Consider the following 16081-nt stretch of genomic DNA (forward strand, 5'->3'; position numbering starts at 1 on the left):
AGGGTTGCAAGGAAGCTGGGTCTGCCGTGGGGGGGCTGAGTGGCAGGGTGCCCTGGGATCACCGCTCCCATCTGTGAGCAGACACGGCAGAGTCCCGGAGGTGGTGGTCCAGTCTAGAAGACCTGCTGATTTTAGTTACTGAGCACGTGCAGACATGGAGGTCTCTGAGGCTCTTTCTCTACCCTCAGAGAGAGACTGCGTGTCTTCGCGGTGCTGACTCCATGCCCCCACGGGGTGACCGCAGGTCCCTGGATCCTCTCCGGGTTGGCTGGGAGACTGGCCCCAGTGGCCTTGTTTCCTTGGGCCACTGGGTTCCAATGAGTGTCTTCCAGGGGCCACAGCCAAGGAGGATCTTCGCTCTGAGATGTTAATTCACAAGAACTGGCAGCGAGGAGCTCTCCCCATACCCCTGCCTCTGCCTGAGCTCCGGCCAGGGGAGGGGCGTCCACTGCAGCCCCTGACCCCGCTGCTTCCTGTGGGCTCGACTCTCGTTCACTCCCGTCCCCCCTGCTGTCCAACTGGCTAATTCTGTCCTCAGCTTCGTCCTTCTGTGGGGACCCTGCTCAACTCAGCCAGCAGTGTCCCGGGCATCCCGACCTCAGGCCCCCGAATGGACAGGGGGGCCGCCCCACAGCCCTTGAGTCTGTTGGTGCTGCAGCCCCATGCAGACCAAGACCCGCTGACCCTAGTCCCGCCCGAGTGTCAGACCAGCGTGGCCAGGGACAGAGGCTGCATCCCACACTCTCCAGGGCCCTGCCCTGGGGGTGGGCAGTTCGCAGGGAAGAGGAAACTGGAGAAGAACTTTGGAAACACGAGCAAGGCTGAGTCGTGTGTGACCCTCGGCGTCTCTGCTCGCCGGGCACGCTCAGGAAGGGGCCTCATTCATCAGACACTGCCCGGTGAGGGAGCTAACGAGAGGGGAAACGGGGCGTGGCGACGGAGACCCCTCGGCCAGAGATGCTGGGGGGGCGTAGCCAGCGCCCCAACAGGAAGGCTCTCCGGGGCTGGGGTAGCGCCCCTGAGCCCACACAAGGCCCCAGTGCCCCTCTTCTGATGTTTATTCTTCTGTTGGTATCAACTACCTCGGAGCTCATCCAAAGTCATTAGTCTCTGCTTAGAATTGCTCTAAATGAGCTCCCTTCCCAGCAGGGGCAGCGCTGTGTGCCCAGGTGGGGTCTGTTAATCACTGCTCACAGCCGGGGGCGCACGCCTCCCAGAGATGCTTCCAGAACAAGCTGGGGGTGGGAGGCAGGTCACCCAGGGGAGGGAGCAGAGGAAGGAAACAATGCAGGTTTAACAAACAACTCAGCAGCATGTCCTGGATGCCGACCCCCACCACCCCCATGACCCATTCGGGGGTCTGAGCACGCTGCCGCCCCAGAGGCCGCAGACTGGGCCACAGAGCCAGACCAAGCTTCCCTTCCAGGGTCGCGGCCACCAGAGCAGGCAGGCCACCCCGTCCCCTACAGGCGACACAGGCACGGGACAGACCCTCACTGGGAGGCATCCCAAGAAGCTCAGGAAGAGGCCGGTGTGCGGAAGTGAGGGGATCCCCGGTGGGGGGAGAGCCGCCGGGCATGGCGGGACATACAGGCCTGCACGCGGTGGTCAGAGGGTAGGAGTGCATGATGCCGTGGGGAAGGTGCTGACTCCTGGGCCTCACCCCGCAGCCGGCTGCAGGGACCCAGGAATCTGCAGTTTGGTGTGGCCCCGAGGGCGTCTCCTGGCCGCTCTGACAAATGACCACAAACCCGGGCCGAACAACCACAGACACGGATCGTCCCGCAACCTGGAGGCCGGAAGCCAGAAATCACAGGGTCGGCAGGGCCACATTCCCTTCGTGGGTCTGGGGGATTCTTGCCACCTCTTCTGGCCTTTGGTGGCTCCAGACGGGGCGGGCCCTGCGGCCGTGTCCCTCCACCCTCCGCCTCCTCTTCTCTCCGAGTCTTCTTTTCTCTGTCTCCTGTAAGGACGCTTGGCATTGACTCAGGGCCTGCCTGACTCCAAGGTGATCCCGTCCTGAGACCCTTAACTTCACTGCACTTGCAAAAGACTCTTTTTCCAAATAAGGTCATGTCATAGGCTCAGGTCTGGACATGAACATAACTTTCGGGGCCTCCAGTGAGGCGACCACACACCCCAGGAGCCAAACTCAGACTCACGGATTGGGGTGTGTCTGTCACACGGACGAGGCTGGCAGCCTGTGTGCCTATGGTTGCAAGGGCTTGAAGGCAGAGGGGACAAGGGGACAGGTGCCGTAGGCCAGGGAGCGCTGGGCAGGGGCGGCCCTTCAGATGGACACAGGCGATGGGAGCAGGGTCGGGGGCCCCGGTGCTGCCCTGGTTCACAGTCAGCCAGAGGCCACCTGCGAGGGGGGTGGCCCGAGGGGAGAGGGAAGACCAGGCAAGGCCGCCAAACCAAGGGGCACTTGAGGTACGGGTCAGCAGGGCTGAGGGCGGGACATTCCTCAGTTCAGTGGATTCACCCAGAGTCACACCCCAGCCACGGCGAGCCATGCCTGTCCTAGGAAAGGACAAGAACCCTCAGAAAGGCAGGCTTCGGGGAGGCAGCAGGGAGGTGAGTGGAGAAGGTGCTGGGCCCCATGACGATCACCAGGTTGATGGGGGAGCAGGGTCAGACTTGGGAGCAGGGGCCCCCCTCCTCCAGGCCATCTGTCTTTGTGAGTGAAAATGGCTTGCCGCAGAGCTGAAGCCATGGGTGTGAGCAGACGCCGGCTGGCTGGTGGCCAGGCTGCTCTCTGCTGGGCTTCACGGCTCTTCACCCAGAGCGCAGTATTCTGGCCACTAGAGGAACTTGGGGAGTGGACGGCAGGGCTCGGGGACCTTGGAGCTCGTGGGCAAGAAGGAGTGAGTGGCCGTGTGAACGACAGGTCCGGGGGGAAGGCAGCCGGGGCACACGGAGATGAACAAATCCCCACAGGCAAAGCCCGTTTGGCTGGTGGGGAGCCGACACCCCAGGGCAGCGCTTGTGTCCCCAGGGGAGCAGACGCAGGAGAGGCATGCTGCAGGACGAATGGGAAACCAGGCGTGCAGTGCAAGGCCCTTTCAGGCTGAGCCCTGGGCCAGTCCAGCCCTTCCAGTTCCGTCCATCTCTAGCTTCCGTCCGTGGCTGCCCTGGCCACTCCCGCCCCTGGGGAAGCCTGACATCACCCCAAACTCTCATGCTTACCTCCAAAACCCATCAAGTTCCCATTCACTGAAAGCAAGAAACAGGGAAAGAAAAAATAAATAAAACTCAAATCAAGGGAGCCAGCATGGAGGAGGAGTCCAAGCCACGGGTTTCCTGGAGGCCCACGTTACAAGTTTCTCTGGGCACTCTGCACCTGGCCAGGTTTGGGAACCAGTGACCTCTGCCAAAGGGACCATCCCGGGATGGACTCTTGCCCCTGCCCAGGATCCGGCTGGACCACCATGACCGCTACCCTCCTGCTTCCTCCCTGCCAACACCACTCTGGATGCCCTGCGAGCAAATGGCGCTGGAGCAAAGGCAGTCGCGTCTGAATAATCCCGACGAGAAGTTCTTCTAATGGAGTGCACATTCCTGATAATTGGCAGATACGTTTTGTCCAAAGGGAAGGGGGTTGAAAAAGAAAAAGCTTCTCTTCAAAGGGTTGGGGGGCATGATATTCTTGTTTGTGGAGTAGAATTAGTGTCTCGTTGACAGCTCTTGCTCTTATGCGTCTGTCTTTCTCAATCTAGCTACAGGAGGTGACCTCCAAATAGAGTTAATTTAATCTGCAGAAATAATCCTACGATTGACTTTCCTGAAACCGGTATTAGATGAAAGCTCTGTTCTGCTGAGCCCGCCTGTCATTAACGATTCTCCATGAGAGGCCTAATGTACAGCGTTTAAAAATCCCCCCTGATGTTGTCAGGTTTCATAAACGCACTCTTTTATTAAGGAATTAGGAACGCGGGCCGCAGGGCTGGGGCTGTGCCCGCAGATCCCAGCATCCTGTCCTGGACACTGAGGGCTCCTGTGGACCGAAGCTGTGAGTGGCCAGTGGCAGAGACAGTGACGCCACCTGCCCACAGGACGAGAAGGATGCAGGGACCCCAAGAGAGCAGGGAGGAGAGAGGATGCCTCCCCAGAAACCAAGGCTGGCACATTGCTGACCTGGGCTCTGAGCAGGCTTGGGGTAGCAACAATGCAGGGACACCCATTTCCCTGGGGGCACAGAGAGGACACGCACTGCCCCCCTCACCCCACCCACCTAGACCTGTGTCCCAGGCTCCAGCTTTGCCACAGGACTAGGTGACAATGGACACATTCACGTCTCAGGTACATTTCTACTTCCACCTCCCAGAGCCCCGGACGCCCCACCCCTGGTTCAGGTGATTGTACATATTTGCTACAGGTTGGTGAGTGCAGACTCCAGGGTGAGCGAGTAGCCCACGTCAGAGCTGGCTTTGAATCTCAGCTGCCTCCCTCCTTCCCTACCTGTCTCTGTACCCAGCTCCCACAACTATAAGTGGGCACGGGGTGGTCCCACCTCACCGGGATGTCAGGATCAGCTCACACTAGCACAGACCCAGGGTGTCCTGCTCATGAGCTTGGATTGACACGTTCACGTTCTCAAAAGGCTTCCTGTGGCTCTCACTTCATAGTACCCCGAAGCTGTGTAACAGGGATGGGCTTGTCCAGGGTCCCGCAGCTCATCACAGCCTGCTGGGGTCTTGGTAGGGTACCCAGGCCACCCCCTCATTCCCAGGCCAGCAGTGTGTTCAAGGGCAGAGATCGCCCAGAATTTTGATCTTATCTCCAAAGGAGACTGAGCACCCCTAGTGGGATGGAAGAAGGTCTCCTGCCTGAGTCTTGGAGGTGCATCCACTGCAGTCCACACTATCAATAGCACAACATTGGGATTTTATTATTTTGGAAGATTTTTTGGTATTAACATTATATTTAATATCAACATTGAACTTCTTGTAACTTGATTTAGCGTTGCTTTGTTATTTAGAAATACACTAGAACTTAGCAGAAAATCTCAGCTCTGGGGCCAAGCAAAGAGCTCTTGGACTTGGCACCAAAGCAGGAGCTGTCAAAGGAAAGACTGGTACACTGGACCTCATCAAAATGTAAAATTCTGTTCTATGATGGTGAAGAGGATTAAAAATCTAGCTAAACGCTGAGAGAAAATATTTGCAAACAGCATAGCCGACTTAATTAGTAGCTAGAATATATAAAGAACTCTTGAAACTCAACAGTAAAAAATAATGAAGCAATGCATTTAGAAAATGGGCAAAAGAAGTTTCAACAAAGATGATGTCAAGATGGAAAATCAGCACCTGAAAAATCTCTCAATTTCATTAGCCGTTAGGGAAATGGAAATTAAAATTATGAGATAGTACTACGCATCTATCAGGGTGGCTGAAATCCAAAGGCCAAATGCTAAGAAAGTTAAAGCATACAAAATACTCAGTTAAAACTATGAAAGACAGAAAAAGAGTGGAAGACAAAAATAGGAGCAGAGAACAAGGGCCACAAATCAGAAACAGTAATGAATATGGTAGACATTAATTCAACTGTATCAGTAATCACTTTAAACATCAATGATCAAAATATGCCAAGTATAAGACAGAGATAGTAGAATGGGTCAAAACCAAGATTCAGCTGTATATTGTGTACAAGAAAACCACTTTTTAAATCAAATTTTTATTTTAATTCCTGTTAGTTAACAGTTAACATACAGGGTTATGTTATACTAGTTTCAGGTGCACAGTGTAGTGATTCAGTGCTTCCATACACCGTCACCCAGTGCTCATCAGGGCAAGTGGACTCCTTAATCCCCACCACCTATTTCACCCATCCCCCCACCACCTCCCCTCTGGGAACCATCAGTTTGCTCTCTATAGTTAAGATTCTCAAGAAACCCATTTTTAATAAAAAGATGCATATAGGGGTACCTGGGTGGCTCCATCAGTTAAGTGTCCGACTCTTGATTTCAGCTCAGGTCTTAATCTCAGGGTGGTGAATTCAAGACCCACATTGGGCTCCACACTGGGCATGGAGCTTACTAAAATAAAATAAAGTAAAATAAATAACAATAAAAAAGCATATAGATTAAAAATAAAGAGATGGAGAAAGAAATGTCATGTTAACACTAAACAAAGGAAAGCAAGAGTGGCTGTATTAATTCAGACAGAGTGGACTTTACTGCAAGGACACTATCAAGAATAAAAAGAACATTACATAATGATAAAGAGGTTAATATTCCAATAAGACATGAGAATCCTTAATGTGTATGTGCCTAACAACAGGGCATCAAAATACATGAGGGGAAAATGGATAGAACAGCATAGACAAATTTACTATCACAGTTGGAGACTTTAACACCCTCTACCAGTAATGGATGGATCCAGCAGGCAGAAAATCAGGACACAGTTGAACTCAACAACACCATCAATCAACTGGGTATAATTGACATCTGCAGGCTGCTTCATCCAACAAGTGCAGAACACACATTCTTCTCAACTTCACACGGAACATTCACCAAGATAGACCATAAAACACAGCTCAGCAAATTTAAAAGAATAGGAATCATTAAATAGTTGTTCTAGGCCAAAATGAAATAAATCTAGAAATTAATAACAGAAAGATAGCTGGAAAGCCTTAAAACACTTGGAGATTAAACAACATATTTCTAAACAACAGATGGTTTAAAGAAGAAATCTCAAGAGAAATTTTAAAATATTTTTAACTAAATGAAATTAAAACACAACTTTTCAAAATTTGGGGGGGGTAGTGAAAGCAGTGCTTAGAGAGAAATTTGTAGCATTGAATGAATATATTAGAAAAGAAGAAAGATCTGAGATCAATAATCTAAGCTTCCACCTTAGGAATATAGAAAAAGATGAAAAAATTGAATCCAAAGTAAGCAGAAGAAAAGAAATAATAAATATTGGAGCAGAAATTAAGATTTTAAACTGGGAATCAATAGAAAAAAACCAACAAAAACCAAATGTAGCTCTTTGAAAAATCGATAAAATCGATAAGCCTCCAGCCAGGTTAACTAAATAAAAGAGAGAAAGACACTAATTACTAATAACTGAAATGAAATAGGAGACATCACTACAGATCCATGAACATTAAGAGAATAACAAAGGAATACTATGAACAACTTTATGCCCACAAATTTGATAAGCAATCTGAACAAGAGTGTATCTATTAAAGGAACTGAATCGACAAGTAATAACCTTCCAAAACAGAAAGTGTCAGGTCCAGATGAATTGTACTGAATATTTAAGTAAAATATCATACCAATTCTTTAATCTCTTTCAGAAGGTAGAAACAGAAGGAAATACTTCATAACTCATCCTGTAAAACTAGAATTACTCTAATACCTAAACCAAACGAAGACACTAGAAGAAAAGAAAACTACAGACCAATATCTCTTAGCAACACAGAGGCAAAAATCCTCAATGAAATAATAAAAGATTAAATCCACCAATATATGAAAAATATTATACATCATAACCAAGTAGGGTTTGTCCCAGGTATGAAAGGCTGAGGATCACTTAATGTAATCCATCACATTAAGAGGCTAAAGACTAAAGATCATATGATCATATCAAGATAGCAAAAATACATTTGACAAAATCCAACACTCATTCATGACACAAACTCTCAGCAAACTAGGAATAGAGAACTTTCTGAACTTGATTAAGAACATCTATAAAAACCATAAAGCTAGCATTAGACTTAACAGTGAGAAACTCAAAGTTTCCACTAAGGTCAGGAACAAAGCAAGAATGTCCCTTCCCATCACTGTTTCCCAACATTGTACTGGGAATCCTATCTAGTGTTGTACTTCACCTAACACTGTTCACGACATTCATTCATTTCTAGCCGTACCTGGGATAAGAAAAGAGCTAGTACATAGACATGTCTGAAATAGGCTGCCATATTTTAGAATTGTCAACATTCTCATTATGGAGAGTGTGATGGGGACATTACATCTAGCTGTTTAGAACTAAAACCACCATAACACAGTTTTTATATTGTCTGTATCTTTGTGGTGCAATCGTCTTATTAAGGTATTTACTGAAAATTGCCATTAGCCAGTCTTCATTTCTTGCCATAAATAATTAATAAACTACTTTAGTTTAAAAAAAAAACCTACAAGACAAGGAAAGGAAATAAATGGTATACACACTGAGAAAGAAGAAATTAAAGTGCCTTTGTTCAGAGATAACACAATCATCTAGGGGGAAATTTTAAAAGAATAAACAGCAACAAAACTCCTAGAACTCATAAGTGACCACATAAGTTTGCAGATACAAACTTAATATGCAAAGGTCAATCAGTTTCCTATATGCAAACAATGAACAGGGGAATTTGACATTTAAAACCATACCATTTACATGAACACCCACACAACTGAAGTGCATAAGTGTAGACCTGAAAACATGTGCACAAAAACTATATGAGGAAAACTACAACACTCTGATGAAGGATATTTAAGAGCTAGAGAAATGGAGAGACAGTCCATGTACATCAATAGGAAGACTCAGTGTTGTCAAGACGTCGGTTCTTTCTAACTTGATCTATGCATTCTACATAATCGCACAAAAGTCTGAGCGAGTTACTTTGCGGGTATGGACAAACTGATTCCGAAGTTTAGAATGAGAGGCAAAAGACTGGAATAGTGAACTCAGTATTGAAGAACGAAGTTGGAGAACTGGCCCTACCTGACTCCAAGATTCACTACAGTCTTCAGTAAAGAAGACCCTCTGGTACTAGTGAAAGAACAGGCAAGTGGATCAACAGAACAGAACCGAGGGCCCAGATACGGATCCTATCAGAAACAGCCAAAATCCAGACTCTGACATGAGTACAGGCTGGTGAGGCTGTGGAGCAAACGGAGCCCCTGTTCATGACTGGTGGGAACGCAGAATGGTGCAGCCCCTTCGTTTACAAAGCTACACATACTCTGACCATATGATCCAGCAATCATACTCCTTGGAATTTACCGAAAAGTGTTGAAAACATGCCCAAATGCGAACCTGCACAGGGGTGTTTATAGTAGCTTTACTCGTAATTGCCAAAATTTGGAAACAAACCAAGGTGCCCCTTGGTAGGTGAACAGAGAAACAGACTGTGGTCCATCCAGACAACGGGATAGTACTCAGCGCTAAAAAGAAATGAGCTATCGAGCCATGAAAAGCCATGGAGAAACCTTAAATAGACATTAAGTGAAAAAGCCAACAGAAAAGGCCACATGGTGCATGATTCCAGCTCCATGACATCTGGAAAAGGCAGAACCATGGAGACAGTGAAAGGACCAGTGGTTGCAGGGGGTTATGGGGAGGGGATGAACAGGTGAAGCACAGAGGAGTTTTAAGGCGGTGAGACCACTCGGCATGATACCATAGTGGTGGATTCGTGTCACCATACATTTGTCCAAACTCATAGAATCTGTAACAGCAAGAGTGAACCTCAATGTAAACTATGGACGCAGGATAACAGTGACATGTCCCTGTAGGTTCATCAATTATGACAAATTTCCCACGCGGGTGGATAGTGGTGAGGCCGTGCACATGGGGAGGGGGATATATGGAAATCTTTATACTTATTCTCAATTTTCCTGTTAACTTAAAACTGCTCTGAACAATAAAGTCTATTAATTTTTTAAAAAGGGAAAATGACAAGGAATTTTCCAAAACTGACAAAGACATGAATCCACAGATTCAAGAAGCCCAACAAACCCCAAGCAGAATAAATAAAATGAACTATGCTCCTAGACACACAAAAGGAAAACTACAGAAAACCTAAAGCACTGAGAAAATCTTGAGAATAGAGAAACATGACCGTGTACCTTTAAGGAGACCGGAGTCCAGCTGAGCCCCCAGCAGAGCCGCTGACAGAGCAGATCGGAGCGCTGGCAGAACTAAATCGAAACGGGAGTCTCCCTCCAGTAGAGATAGACTTCAAGAATAAACATGAAATAAAATCACATCCAGACCAAAGAAGAAAACACAGAAATGAACCAGCCAAAACTCGAGGGAGATCCGCTTCCGCAAACCCCGTCCATGGCTTTGTTATGCCCCAGGTTTGCGGGGAGGACCTGATCAGGAAGGAGGGAGCAGGGGGAGGAGAGAACGAGGAACCATGCAAGTGTGAACGTCGCAGTAAATCCAAACAAACCCAGATGGTATAAGACGCAATTTTGAGGCATTTGGGATCGAGAACTCGGATATGTGACAACACAGGCATAGAAGATGCGGGGACAAATGGGTAAGTGTTCTCAGGTGCTTCCTTTATTGGGGAAGATGGCGAGAACACCAGTGGCTATGAGACAATTCTGGGTCCAAAATGCGTGCAGGAATTCTCGCACGTCTGACAAAACACAGCAAACAACTGTATAACTTTCAGCCAGAGGGGGAAAGTATAATAGTGATAATTATCAGTACAAAAGAAAGCCAGAAACGAATGAAAGGGAACATAGAGCAGACAGACACTCATGCGACCTTGTGATTAGTCCCGAATGTATCGCTAATTGTGTCAAATGAAGAAGAATCAAATGGTTCACTGAGAAGGGCATTCATGCTGTAACTGGATAGAATAAAACCACCATACATCGCATGTCTCAAAAATCATATGTAAAATAAAAGGACGTAGGAGGTCTAAAGGGGAGAAGACGGGGAACAGTAAGTCCCGTGAAACTCTGAGCATGATGACGTTGGTGCAGCCCAGTGACACGTGACGGAGAGGACACCCCAACCCAGTGCCGAAGAAACATGGTCAACAGCGATGTGGGCTTCAGCCACCCGCAGACACAATTCTCAATCCATCGAGGACACGTGCGATGTGCTCAAAAGACAATAACCAGAGTCATCGCAAGAGCGGTGAATTTTAAGTCATGGCAAACACAGGAAAAGAAAACTTCGTTCAGCTGACAAATGGTCTCTCAACCACAACGAAAACCCACAGCAAACACACCAGATGATGGAGAACATTCCAAAGGTTTCTCTTTGAAATTGGAGACCAATAGAGAAACTCAAGCCCTCGTCACTTTTATTCTGCAGTGCTGTAGGCACGAGCCTGAGCATAGAGGCAAGAACAATAAACAAAATCTATAAGGCCTGAAAAGGAAGGGATAAAATTCTATAAAAGATGATATGTTTGTGTACCTGGAAACAAGAAATAACACTCATAGCCTATTAGATTTAATATGTCAGCTTAGTAAGGCTTACATACAAAGTCAATATAAATGAGTCAGTTATATATATATGTATACATATGTATATTAAAGATGTATTTATTTATTTGAGAGACAGAGAGAGCAGGGGAGGGGCAAAGGGGGAGAGAGAGAATCCCAAGCAGACGCCCGCCTGAGCTCAGAGCCCGACTGGGGCTCCATCACACGACCCCAAGATCATGACATGAGCTGAAATCAAGAGTTGGACGCCCAACCAACTGAGCCCCCCAGGTGCCCCAGTCAATTATATTTTTATGTACTACAGTTAAAAGAAGATTTTCTTAAAAAGATAAAATGTACAAAATATCCAAAATATAGAAGCAAATCTAACAGAAGGTGTGCAAGTGGCCAGACGCCTCCATTGGCCAGCAAGACCCACAGCGTCGGAGCGTCCGGTAGTTAAGGGAGCGTGAGACTGGGGCAGACACAGTCACGTCCAGGCTGGAACGGCACAGACAACAGGATGACACATGTGCGGAAGGTAATCGGGAAGGAGAGCTTCGTGCTTTGGGCTGGAGAAACTCCCAAATCACACACGTTGCACGACGAAGGAATTGAATACGGTGTGCGGTGTCTTCCTCCCCATTTGTTGCTCTGTACACGGTGAATCTCGCACACGTGCTGGTCTGCCTGACACCCACCAGCACACACGGCACGACCGTGTGTGTGATATGACGGCGCCCGGGGCTGGTCTCTCGTGGTCCGTGTGCACAACCCTACAGAGTCGGTCCAGTCACCGTCAGGACAGGAGGCAGCGTCCGCGGTGGCCAGGGGGCGTGCAAAGGGTTTTCAGTGCGGGTGTGTCCTGCGTGACCTGCTGCTCGCTGGATGAAGTTTAATTCAGAGGCATGCCTTGTTTGATGAATTATATGCATTTATGCGTTTTTCTTTGCATTAAAACGCTTAAAAACAGTGACATCTAACATCTTATTGTAACTCTAAAATTAGTTGCAAAGACGTGATTTCTGTTGCATTTCAGAAATGCCCTCCGTTCTCTCTCCTGGAGCGTGACTTTCAGTGTCTCCGGGGCCCCGGGGGACCCACAGCTTGACTCGTGGCGGAGGGCACCGGGTTTGCGTGCTGGCTCTGGGGGGGCTCACTTTCCCCCAGGACACTCACCGGAGCCGACACCATTGCCACCAGGCAGCGCCCCAGCCCTGGGTTCTGTCACAGACCATCGGGCTCTCCTTTCATGGCTGTGAGCCTGGCGGTCACCTGCCCACAAGGGCCTGGGACGTGGCTCCTTGCCCCATGCCGTTGCCGGCACCCCTATGACAGAAGCTGCCCAGTGAGGAGCTTGCCTGGCTGCCTCCAGCTCTCAGCAGGCGGTGCTCCCCATCGAAGGAGGAGGGGTTGCTGGAGGTTCTGGGGTTCGGCCACGGCCAGGGCAGGGGGGGGCCAGGCCCCCTGCAGGGTCCTCCTCCCAACTTGAGGATGCAGGGAAGGCCAGGGTGGCTGAGGACGTGTGGGTGGTGGGGACAGAGGGGCTGAGGACGGGGCCGGGCAACAGGTGTGGGACTGGCTGGGAGGCGCGGGATGAGGGAGAGGTGCATCCCCGCCGGCCCCTGCCCTCCGCTGCGTGGAGCGGAGACTCTCCCAGGGCAGCTGCAGAAAAGCAAACACAGACGGGAAGGGAAACACATCTACCTTCAGATTCCGCTGTGCTCTTGAAGGCCCTCGGAGACAGGTTTTCACTCCTCATTAAATAATTCACTCCAACACCAGAAAACCGCGGTCGGTGTCATTCCACCGGCCACAGGAGAACGCGAGGAATCGCCGGGGCTGGAGCGAGTGGGAAGGAGGCTCTTTGTGCTGCGCGGGACTGGCCTGCAGCCTCTGCAAATCCCGCGGGTCCAGCGGCCGGCCGCTCACATGGCAGCCTCTGGGGAGGAGATGGCTGAGGTCGCAGACGGGTTAATAAGACAGTCTGCACTAAGCAACCTCAGGTGACCCGGCCCCATCCCTGTCTTTGACTTCGGGACCCAACTCTCGGGAATATGATTACTTTATCCATTAATCTCCGGGCGTTTAGGCTCTGAGCCAACCAGGTCCCTGCTGGGTGGAAACCACGGGTGCGTGCTGCGTGGAAAGTGGGCTGAAGGAGCCTGACGCCCGGGCCACGCTCCAGCGGCTCCTTTAAAAATGATCCTGAGGCCCTCACAGCTCGCTCCCTGACTCCCAAACCCACGGACTTCGGAGCCCGGAGCCATCCCCACGCCTCTCTCACGGCTGAGGACACAGGCACCCGTCTGAAGGACGCGCAGCCTGCACTCTGGGCTCAGCCCGCCGTCCGGCCTGCGTTCTGCCCCCACACACCTGGCTTCCTTCAGCAAAACCCGTGCCAGGCATCAGCTGTGGCGGGTGCGGGGGTCAGCGGAGACCCTGCTCCTGGGGTTGCTCAGGGGTCAGGCGGGCACGGGGCGGGGGGGCAGGGGCAGCTCCCTTCTGTCCTGGAGAAAGCTCCCGTAGCAGGAGGAGAGGGGAGGGACGGGGACTGTGTCGCGACAGGTGGGGGGGGGCAATCTCACATGGGCTCAGGACCTGGGGCCCTGGTCACAGCACCAGAGGGGGCGGAGGAGGGGGTCCAGCAGAGGGGTGCGGTCAGGCGTGCGTGGGGGCAGCCCACCATCATCAGCCCCCGCAGAGATGCGTCTGCACCTGGATTTGGACGTGTCTGCACCACAGTCCCACCATTCACCTGCCAGACCAAGAGCCTGGCGCCCTCTCCAGCCCGCTCTCCCTCGCACAGTCCTGCCCCTGGTTGGCCTCGGCGGCCTGCCCCGCCAGCCCTCCCCAGGCTCTCCGCTCCAGGTGGCTGCTGCCTGCTGCCGGATTCCCGCAGGGGCCGTGGCCTGTTCCCTGCACAGAAGCGTCAGTCAGACCCCGCATCCCCCTGCTCAGCTTCCCGCAGCGAGGGCATCTGAAAAAGAGGGAAACCCAAGACCTCACATCATAGCCTGCGGGACCTGCCTGAACCCGTCGCCCCCTCCAGCTCCACCGGCCTTGTGCCCCTTCCTCTGGAAACAGCCAGATCCCCAAAGCCTCAGGGTCCTGCCCCACTGTGCCCCGCTGTGCCCGGCTTCCTCCTCCAGCCCAGCCACGTGACTTGCTCTTGCGAAAGTCATCTCCTCAGAGAGGCCCTCCGGGACTTCAGTACGGAATCTAGCCCCTCTGCCCCGCCGAGCTCCTCCCCCACTTTTTCTTTCTTTCCCGCACTTTGTCTTGTTATGTTCTTTATTTGACCTTTGCCTCACTGACCCAGCTGCTTCCCTCCTGTCCTACAAGCTGCAGGCGCAAATGGGCACGTCCACCCCACTCCGCACTCCGCTGGGAGCCTTCACAGGGGCTGCCCGGAGCTCTGATGGATGAACTGGATGAACTGAGCACCTGCCGGGGACTGGCACTGGACCGCACCGCGTCCTTGAATCGTGCCGACAAACCTGAGCCGGAGCTGCCTGCATCCGCGGATGGCGGCCCCCCCAACCTCCACCCCGCCCCTGCTCACTGTGGACTGGGAAGCCTGGAGACCCCGGGGGGAACCTGGTGAAAAACCCCACAGTGCGAGGCTCCTAGGGCCCCGAGTGACACATCCGTCTTCATATCACTCGGCCGACAGCAGTCCCAATGTCCCGCTGCGTGAACACTGCCGGGAATGCAAACAGGACACCAGGCCGTAATCGCTCCGTGAAATCCGTGTCCTCCTCCTGACATGCATTCTGACCACTCGACTAATCATTAACTGGTAGGTTGCTGCATGGAGATAATATCGCTAATATGTAATGCAATTTACAGAGCATAGAAAGTGCTTATGGACAGAGCAGCTATTGGGGTCAGTGACCCACATGGAAATTGATGAGGAAACTCCATTGCGGAGCCTGAAACAGGCGTCCCCCCCGCAGGCCTGGTGGGCGGCGTTTATCTATGCAGAAGACGTATTTGTAAATCAAGGAGAAAGGAAAATCGATGCATTTGCATCTTTTCTCTCTCAAAAGCCCATTAGATGTACTTTATTTAATGTGAGGCTTATTTGCCGTCCATCACTTTGCGTGATGCACACGGGTCGGGACCCACCAATAATTTTAATCTCCTAAAAGCACATTTCTATGCTAATTTTTAATTACAATTAGTGCCAATGTCAGCTGTTAGCTTTGGTGACTGACTTAATGACCCACCCGTGCTATTCCTCTGATGAGAGGTTCCAGGGAGAGGTCCCCGGAAACAGCCACGTGGATTTTAAGTGGCACGCATGACACAGCTCACGCACTTGACGTGGTGCCTCCGTGGAAAGGCCCGCACGGCTGGTCACCCCCTTTCCATTCTCAGCGCCATGCCATCTTCTCCTCGTGAACCCACTCAGCTTCTAAGGGGTTCTCGGCCCACCCTTGTCACCCGGGCCCCAAGCAGGACCTTGGTGATGCCGGCTTTGCTATGGGCCATGGCAGAGCCTGGTTCCGGTTCTCAGGGCTGGGCCCTGATCAGCCCCCCTGGCCTCTGCCTTTGCAAAGGAAAATCCAGAAGCAAAGTGTACTTCTAGCCCCTCAGCAGGTCACCGGGAACTCTGACTTGAAGCTGACACTGTGATGGGTTCTTGAGTGAAGGCCTGTCACGTGGTGGGTGGAAAGGGACACAACCTAGAGTCCAGGCAGATGGTCTTCATGGGCGCTCGCCTCCCTGCCCTGCTTGTCTGCTCGAGAGCTTGAACTACCCCTGCTCTGGCCTCTGGGCCAGCCGGGGACCTGCTACGGGCATGTGGTCAGTTGGGACCCAGAGCATAAGGAGCAGGGGAGGCCCAGAGTCTGGGGGCAGCCCATCCAGACCATCCGCAGACCAAAGCCACATGGACAACCATGCTCTACCCAC

This window comes from Ursus americanus, chromosome 17 (genome assembly GCF_024610735.1).
Source record: "Ursus americanus isolate L20-20 chromosome 17, mUrsAme1.1.p, whole genome shotgun sequence".
Taxonomy (NCBI): Eukaryota; Metazoa; Chordata; class Mammalia; order Carnivora; family Ursidae; genus Ursus; species Ursus americanus.